The following is a 9,697-nucleotide window of genomic DNA, read 5'->3' on the forward strand; positions in this document are numbered from 1 at the left end:
AAATCTGTATCTATCTAGCCCTCATTCTCTCCTGAACTGCAAACCTAAATCACCAATTGCTCGCTGAACGGCTCTACCAGGATTTTATTTCATAGTTCATACATTTAGAACAGACAAGGACTTAGACAACATCCAACACCTTATTTACATATGGGAATGCTGAGGTTCATTGCCAGACGTTACTAAGGTAGAGACTGGATTTGAAATCAAGTTCTCTGATTCCAAATCTTTGCAATGTACCATGATGTTTTCCCCAAAACCATTTAAATATCATATTCAACACTTAATTCATGTAATTACAAGCAATTAAAATTATATACAAATGTAAAATAATTAAAGAAAAAAATCTTGGCTTCCATTATAGATCAGCTCAGTTCAGGTATCCTTATGCTGCAGGCCTTTTCTGACCACCCCATTGTTAGTGCTCTTGCCCAATCCTTAATGAAATTCCTTTGTATTTATTTATCTGTGAATATATCTTAACTTAAAAACATAACATTAGTTCCTTGAGGGCAAATGTGGTTTATTTTTTGTCATTGTACCCTAGCACTTCACAAAATGACATATGTAATAAATTCTCAATAAATGCTTTAAGAGGCTAATTGAGAAAGTTTACCTTTTCCTTTATTATGTTATCGTCTAGGGCAGTGATGGGTAAACTATGGCCGGTGGGCCATATGCGACCCCCTGAAATGTTCTATCCAGCTGCGACATTATTCCTAATCTGATGAATACAATGAGTAGGATACAATACAATGAAACTTTGAAAGAGTTGCCTTAGAAACAGACTGACAGATGAGCATTTCCTTTCCTTTGGCCCCCTCTTTAAAGAGTTTGCCCATCACTGGTCTAGAATATTCTAAATTTCAATCTTCTACCAAAATCAAGAATCTGGTCTACAATACACCTTAAAAATGGTGATCCTGTGGTAACCTATCTTATTTTTAGAGATCTTTAATTGTTATGAAGTTATTTCTTAAATATATTTGAAATCTACCATATTAAAAAATTTGTTCTTTTAGGGACAGCTGGGTGGCTCAGTGGATTGAGAGCCAGGCCCAGTTCAAATCTGGCCTCAAACACTTCTTAGCTGTGTGACCTTGAGAAAGTCACTTAACACCCATTGCCTAGCCCTTACCACTCTTCTGTCTTGGAACCAATACACACTATTGATTCCAAGATGGAAGGTAAGGGTTTAAAAAATTTTTTTGTACTTTCATAATAATCTCTCTTTTGGAGTTATACATCTGAATTCTGAATCAGGAAACTTGTATTTGAATCTAGTTTCTTATTGTTTTTCCTTCATTTTCAAATAGGACTAATAGAATTATGGGATGATGTCTTGACTTGCCTGTGAAATGAATTTAAATGAGGCAGAACTGCACAAAGTCGGTAGCCTCACTCTCTCTTCCACAGTCATTAAAGAACAATGGCAGGACAAAAGTCAGTGGCCTGCGATGCAGTGGATGCCCTTGATGTCTTCGATGTCTGACAAAGCTCTTAATATTCCACAGCATGTGCTTCAGATGCTTCAGCCACTTTCATAACCATTGGAACAAATTGTTCTCATCTGCCCATTCCACCATTCTGCCTCATCTTCATGTGCTTGGGGTACATGTCTGCCTCACTCACGAACACGTTTGAGGCCTGTCAGTTATCTTCAACCTGGTTCAGTCCAAGTGCCAAGAAAATTTTACTGAAATTAGGCAGCTGCTCCGTTAACAACTTCTTCGAGGTGAGAGTTGGGTGGAAGGTAGACATCAAATGTGGATGAGCTACCCTGAAAAGGGCTCAGTAACCACTCACACCAGAGGTGCTAGTTTAGCACTTACAAGTTTTATGATGCCTAATCTCTCTAAGCCTCAGTTATCTAGCTATAAAATGGGGATAAAGACACTTAAACCACCTATCTATAATTTCATGCAAAGAAAGGGTTTTATAAAACTTTAAAAATAACTATTAATGTACATTGCTGTTGTTACTATTGTTAACATATAGAATAATTCCAATCTCTCTTGAACATGAGGATAATTTAGATATTTGAAAACCATTATCATGTCCCACTTATTCATTTGGCTTTACCATTTTGGCTACCTTCCTTCGCTCATAATCCAGTATACTAACATCACTCTTAGGGAAGCATGAGTCATGTTGAGTCATGAACTGACAGCCTCTAATGAAAAAAGAGAAAACATAATTTAAAATAAAATAGCTAATGGACTGAGAATTGAATTACAGGTCTTTTAAGGGGGGAAATGTATCAATCACTAGAGATCTAGCCTTGAAGCTAGGAAAACTTGAGTTCATCTTATCTATAATTTATATTAGCTATGTAACAATGGGCAAGGCATCAATGAGCTTTTCATTGCTCAAAAAGCTCTCTAAAGATTACAAGTGATGGACAAGTTGCCAATCTGAATTGGAAGAGATAGTTTCCACATTTTTGAGTTCTCTACAGTGTTAGATAAATAATAAGCCTTAGCTTAAGGTCAGGAACACCCAAGTTCAAATATAGCCTTAAATAATTACTAGCTGTACAACCTTGGCAAAACACTTAACCTTTGCCTATAAAATGGGTATAATAGTATGCCCCCAAATCCTCCCAAGGTTTTTGTGAAGATTGAATGAAATAATATTTGTAAAGTGCTTAGCACAGTAGACACACATAGTGGGCACTTAATAAATGCTTTGTTTCCTTCCTTCCAGGTGATATCAGATCTGGACTAAAAAAATGTCCTTCCTAAACAGTGATATCAATTAAATACTAAATTTCAGATAGGACCAGACCAATGTATGAAACAATGACAATTTTATGACTAAAAGTTCATTTCACTTGCACAATTTATTTTTATTAATACAACCTAAGAGAACCTGAGCTTAGAAACAGAAAGATCTAGGTTCAATTCTCATTTCTTATTTTTTAAATCTTTATTTTAAAAATCCTAGAATAAATTCTAAGACAAAAGAATGGCAAGGGATAAGGAACTGAGGTTAAGTGACTTGCTCCAGGTCATACAATTAGGAAGTATCTGAGGTCAAATTCTAACCCACATCTTCCCAACTTCAGGCCTGGCATTATCCACTATGTTATCTGGCTGCCCTTCAAGTCTTATTTCTAATACATACTGATTATGTAACCTTGAGCAAATTTAACCTTTTAAGTGCTCTAGGCAACTCTCTGATTTGCAGACCAGGTATCAGCTTGCATTTATAAAGGAAATTTCTCAGGAATTTCCGAGAGAGAGAGAGAGAGAGAGAGAGAGAGAGAGAGAGAGAGAGAGAGAGAGAGAGAGAGAGAGAGAGAGAGATTCTATTAGTTCTAGCCTATTTTGTTTTTTTTACAGGAAGTTGGGGGTAAGATTACAGACATATTAAGATCTTGGCTCATAGTAGAATTATAGACAACCAAACCCTAAAGGCTATGTTAGTTGGACTAGTGTTTTCTTTTGCTCTTAAACCAAGGTACAAGACCATTCCCTTTGTTAAGTTTTATTGTGTTACTTTTAGCCATCATTTCAATCTATAGAAATCTTTGAAAATATTGATTCTGTCATGGAATATACTGTGGTGTAATGGTAAGGTATTGGGTGTTAAACTCAAAAAAATAAGTGTATCCTACAAAAAAACACTTGGGTTCCTTATCCCAATTTCCATTTACACTGGCAGGTTCTGTCTGCAGAATGGAGCTGAATGAATCTCACCCTTGGGGTACTGTGGATTGGGAGTGCTTTTCTATTACTGCAAAATTCTCATGTGTTCTCCCCAATAGTCGTTTCCAGTTAAAATTAATATGCCTTTTATATAACTAATTGACTCAGTGATTAGTATCTCCATGTCATTTAACTATTTGACATCAATTTGATTGTACAAAAGAATCAATTTCTGAAAATATAAAGGCAGAACAAAAATAAACCCTCTTCACAATCAGCATATTAGCCGCTATTCTTCAATCTCTAGGAATAGTGAGTTCAGACTAATACTGATAACATATTTCAATAGACCTTTAAGTTTTACAAAGTGGTTCCTGCACAACTACCTGTGTTAAAAGTAGTAAAAACATTATTAACCTTATTTTACAAATGAAAAGGAAAATGAAGCTCAGAGCCTGAGGGCTAAGGTATTGAATCTGTCATATAGATAATGTTTGAAGGAAAGGTGGATGTTAAATAGCATAGATGTAAATACAGATTCCAGTGGCACTCTACCAGAAACTTCTTCCTATCAAGTTGGCATTGAATCATTAGAGACTCCAGCACTTAACACAGTATTTTGCATATAATAGATGCTTAATATGATCCGACTGACTGATTCCCTGAGACCAGCCCTTCATTCAGCTCCAAATCTAATTGTATTGTCGTCTAGACCACATCTGTGAATACACCTGTTCACTCTACTGAGAACATCTCAAGAGAGAGATGTACTCCCCTCTCAGTGTGGACAGTCTCATCCAATTGTGTAAAATAATGATTCTTCAGTACCACTTTCTGACCAAAGGGATCCAAGCCAAGAACTACATGCTGTCAGCCTCATGGCATCAAGAGTCAACTTTCCTTCAGATCTGTAGTCTTAATGGGACCCATTTTTTCAGTTTTCTTTTTTTCTCTTTCTTTCTTTTTTTTTAAAGTATTTTTCCATGGTTACATGATTCATGTTCTCTCCCTCCCCTTTTACTTTCCCTCTCCTGTAGTTGACAAACAATTCCACTGGGTTATACATATATTAGCACTCAATACCTATTTCTATATTATTAATTTTTATAATAAAGTAATCTTTTAAAACCCAAACCCCAAATCCTATACCCTTATGAACAAGTGATAAATCATATGTTTTTCTTCTGCATTTCTACTCCCACAGTTCTTTCCCTTGATGTGGATAGCTTTCTTTCTCATAAGTCTCTCAGGATTGAATGGAACCCATTTAAGTGTCAGGGATCCTTTGCCAACAATTGCCTTGCAGGAGAAGGTCCATGCTACTGAGAATCATGTTCTAGACATTTTCTACCCCATAGTTCATTAGTCTCCAGGAAGATGACATTTATGATGTAAGAGACAACACAGGATTTCATGAAGGCTACCATTACCACCATCCCAACACTGAGTACCTTATGGAGTTGGCAAGAAGTTGTTGGGCAGATTTTGACCTGAGCAGCTTGGAGCTAAGATGATCATGTTCACCTTTGGCAATACTCTGGCTCAGGTCCAGACTTTGTAGGGGGAAGAAGCTCCAGAGCTGGAACAGCAGATTGTTGTGCAATGTCGGCTCCAATTCCTGACTGTTCCAGCTGAATATAACTGACCTGGCCTCCAACAAGGAGGTCAAGAACTTCATTTGGATGAATTTTGACCAGCATTTTCAGTGTCTTCTAGTGATTAAAAAGAAAGTTGTAGTGGAACCTGCTGGAGTTATTATCAGTCTAAGACTTTCAGGATGTTTTTCTCAATGTACTTGTGCAAAATAGTCTGAGCACAGGTTCAACCTTCTTGCTACCCCTTGGAGTGTCCAAAGGCCTTGAGGAGAACCAGAAGCAGCCTTGGCACACATGTGGACTCAGTCTCCTGAATGAGAATAGAGTTATCTAACTCCTGAAAAAAAATCTTTTTTACAAGCACACTACAAAAGATTTGATCAAATTTCATACTGCAGTATGGGTAAACAATATTTGCAGCATTGTCCTGTCTACTTAAGATTTATAACCTTGTCAAAAACAAACAAATCAGGTCATTCTAGTATTAATGAAAATTTTTTGAAACCATTAAAGTTCTTTGTAACAAAATCTTCATTTTCTAGATGTTGACTAATGAGCCCTTAAAAAAAAACTGATTCTTGGATTTCTTCAGGAATTGAAGTTGAGTCCACCGGTCTAAAATTTTTAGATTCTATTTGATACTTTTATGGAAATTGGGATAACATCTTTCAAATATCATTGATGGTAGTTCCACAATCACATCTACCAGTATGTAGTTGGCAAGGGCCAAGAGAATTGAATTTTTCAAGGGTTATGAGTTGTTTTTTTCCCCGATATCTTGAGTTTCTAACCTTGTTAAACATTTTTGTTCCAATATTTCAAAATATTTTCAAATTTTTCTATCAAATGACATTGAGAATTAAATAGCTTTGACTTGTTTTTATTATATCACCTATCATTACACTATAATCAGTGGCCCTGTCTTTTCTTTAATCATTCTCTTTGCTCATATATCTTTTTAATAACCCAACATTCTTTTTCTGTGGTCCTAAGATTCACTTGTTTCATCTCATTTTGAGCTTTTGTGTTCCTATTGCTATTTTTCCAGGATTATGTCATACTTTCTATTCAAACTCTATTACTTACTCTTGCTTTTGTCTCCCATGTGTATCTTTCTAAAATCAAAATTGACAGATGAGCATTGTGCATCCACATAGTTCTCCATAAACAGCTTCTGTGTTTCCTTTTCATTGAATTAATTCTTCAAATCTTCATTCTTGAGAATTTCTGACCTTTCCCTACATTTATTTTTCTCGCAGGATTTTGGCCCAAGGGTTATCAGTGATCCTTCCTATGAACCCATTAAGATATGTCTTACAAAAATTTAGGGTGTTTTTTGGATTTCTCTTTCCTTTATCACAAATTTTAGGAGGAATGGTCACTTTTCCTCAATGTTTCTTTTATTTTTACTCCACCAACCAGATCATCTCTGTTACTGAGAATTAGATGCTGAATAGATTTCCCCCTTGTTCTTTCTTCCATTTCTGAAGGACTTACACAAGTAGAGAGGTTATTACTTACTCTCCCAATATGGCAAAGAAAGAACTCTAACATGTCTCGATAATTAAAATTTCCCAGTTTTGCCTGAACATAATTCTGTGTCAGACTTATGATTTGTTTCCATAACTCAATTATTTCCTCTTTCTGTCCAGGTGGTCTATAGTATAATCCAATGAAAAATTTTTTTCTGTTTCTCATTCCACTGGACTTCAATCAAATACTCTCCATTATTCTTTCCTACTCTGTTTTTTTAATTTCTTTATCTAAATGCACCTTCTAAGTAGACAACGCTGCCATCTCCAATTTTACTTAATCTGTTTTTAAAATAAGATGTATTCATCCAGAATCATATTCTAATCATTCATTTTATTCTACCAAAACTCACTGATGTCCATGAGGTAAAAATTGCATACTTATTTTAGAACCACTAGTTCATTTTTCTTTTTGCTTATACTTTTAGCATTTTTGAAAAGACATTTGAGGCTATGGGCTTTGGGGGTACTAAATGGGATATTATTCATAAAGAGCTTGGTGGGCCATAAAGTGTTACATAAATTTTCAAATATTATTAGTATCATTATTATTATTGTCCTAGGATGCAGTGTGTCTGGGACTGAAAACTGGAATTCTTTTAAAGTACTAGGTACTCTCTTACTATCCTCTGACCTAATTTAGGCATCATGGACCATATAACCAGATTTGTTCTAGGATTTCCAGTTTGAAAAACCATTTTCCTCAGTAAAGAAGGTACAAGCAAAATCAGCACTGGATACTTGCATTTTCTCTCTATCAAATGTTAACATAACACCTTCTCTTCTAAGCAGTAGGATTATAGTATATCTCTTCCTTATTCACTGTATTCTGAACAGAGTTTAAAAAAGGAAAGGAAATGAAAAGGTAAAAAGCTTTTATTAACCTGAATTATATTTTGCAAGCCTCAACTCAATCTGGATGTTATCCTTTCTGACACAGTTTTTCCAGCTTTATGTCACTCTTTTGTCTTGTTCTTTTGGTGATGAGTCCCCTCCTTCTTCTTGTACTTATTCATTCTTGGGCCTAGAGTCCTCAGGGCTCCCCAAAGGCTGTGGATATCTGGCAGTGGAAAGGCAATTCAGAAACCTCTCTGGATTTCTGTCCCTTCATCTGTAAAATGAGGGAGCTGGACTGAATAATTGCTAAAGTCTCTTTCTAACTCTGAAATAAATTCTACTCTTCTGCATTTAAACTAATGAATTAAGAAGAGGAATTTTAGAGCTAGAAGGAACCTTAGAGATTATTCCCAATGCTAACTTGAAAGATGAGGACACTGTGACCAGAGAAGTAGAAGGACTTGCTCAAAGACACATAGTGAATCTGTGGACAATTCTGGGAGTGGAATTCCTATTTTACATCTCCCAAGCTAGGGATCTTTTTACTGTACTACTTGGCCTTCACTCTTATTTCTGAGTTGTTTGTTATTAACTTTCAGAAGTAATAGGCACTCCAAAGTGAGTTATCTTTAAATATCTTCATTTAATTCATTGATTAATGTAAGATTACATGAAAAATACAATCTTTAGGATGATATTGATATTTTTATTGAACAGGTATTGAAAATGCACTTCAACTGAATGAATCTCTTTTTGGATCCAAGAGGGTGTCAACAATATAACCTCCTAGGTATAGAAGTGAAAGCAATCTTTCCTGGCTCTCTTTTCAGATTCTCCCTCTTATCCCTAGCCTAAAAAGAGAATCACTCTTTGGCTCTAAGATAGTTCTGCAGTTTCCAGCAGAGGGGCTTTGCTGAAATCCTTCGAGCAATCTAGCCTGCATATTAATATGAACCTAGACTTCAGATGAATTTCTTCTGAAAAATATGGGGTGAGTTCACTCCCTGGCATCTCCCCAACTTTGTCATGCCTGATTCATGCCCCACTTTCAGAGGTCTGCATCTGGGTACCACATGGATGCTTCAGAGTTGTGCAGTGCCCAAGTGTGGAATTATGCTCTTCCTCACAGCTAGCCTAGGAAGCAATTTCTTGGATATGACACTTTGGAAGAATTCCCTGAGACAAAGCTCTCAGGAGCCTCAGGCTTCTGCTGGGGTGTGGCTAGCACTACATTGAAATAGAAAGTCCAATGAGTATGATCAGTACATTGTAAAAAATAACCAAAGCATATGTGTCCAAGACAAACTGATGACTGGTGACCTGACAACACCATTGTTACACTTCTACATATACCTCATGCTATATGTTAGCTCTTTGTCACTAAGATTATGGTGAAAATGTCAAATCTTTTCTCCTTCAAGGTGCCTTTGATATTAATTTTAAACAAATTTCATTTGAATAAAAATGTTAGGATAGGGAATGGTGGCTGGACACACTTATAGAGAGAGATATATGAACTCATTTTGTATCCCCAATCTATTTAGGAATGTCTTTATTCATTTTTCTACCTTATACTTGGCATAAAACTATAGATGTGAATGGTTTATGTCCCTACATATTCTTATTATAGTGTACATTACACCACTAAATGAGGAAAGAGTTGGGCAAATGCTTCCGGAGTTTTTGTATTCTCCGAGATTTTGTGGGGAAACAAGTCATCTCTCTCCTTTCCCCCCCAACAGTTCACAAATGTAAAGCATGATAGACCTAAGAGGTTATCTTTTCCAATACTTTTATTTTACTGGTGAGGAAACTGAGACCCAAAAAAGGAAAAATTACTTGCTCAGGATTACAAAGGGTTTTAACAGGAATAATGGATGGAAGTTGAAAAAAATGGAGAATGGACACTTGATTTTAGGGAAAACTTTCTAGCAAATAGAGCTATACAAAAGTGGGATGGCTGCTTTAGGAGTTGGTGGGTTCTTCCTCACTTCAGGATGGTCTTCAAGTAGACTCTAGAAGACCATTTGTCAAGTCTGTTAGAGTAGGAATTACTTTTAAATATGGGGTGAATTAAATGACC

General features: G+C 36.0%; 1 pseudogene; it reads left to right on the forward strand.

Moving 5' to 3' along the window:
- Window positions 1-1,615: 1,615 nt before the first annotated feature.
- Window positions 1,616-5,463, forward strand: LOC123251861 (annotated as a pseudogene).
- The last annotated feature ends 4,234 nt before the right edge of the window (window positions 5,464-9,697 follow it).

This window comes from Gracilinanus agilis, chromosome 1 (assembly GCF_016433145.1).
Source record: "Gracilinanus agilis isolate LMUSP501 chromosome 1, AgileGrace, whole genome shotgun sequence".
Classification (NCBI taxonomy): Eukaryota; Metazoa; Chordata; class Mammalia; order Didelphimorphia; family Didelphidae; genus Gracilinanus; species Gracilinanus agilis.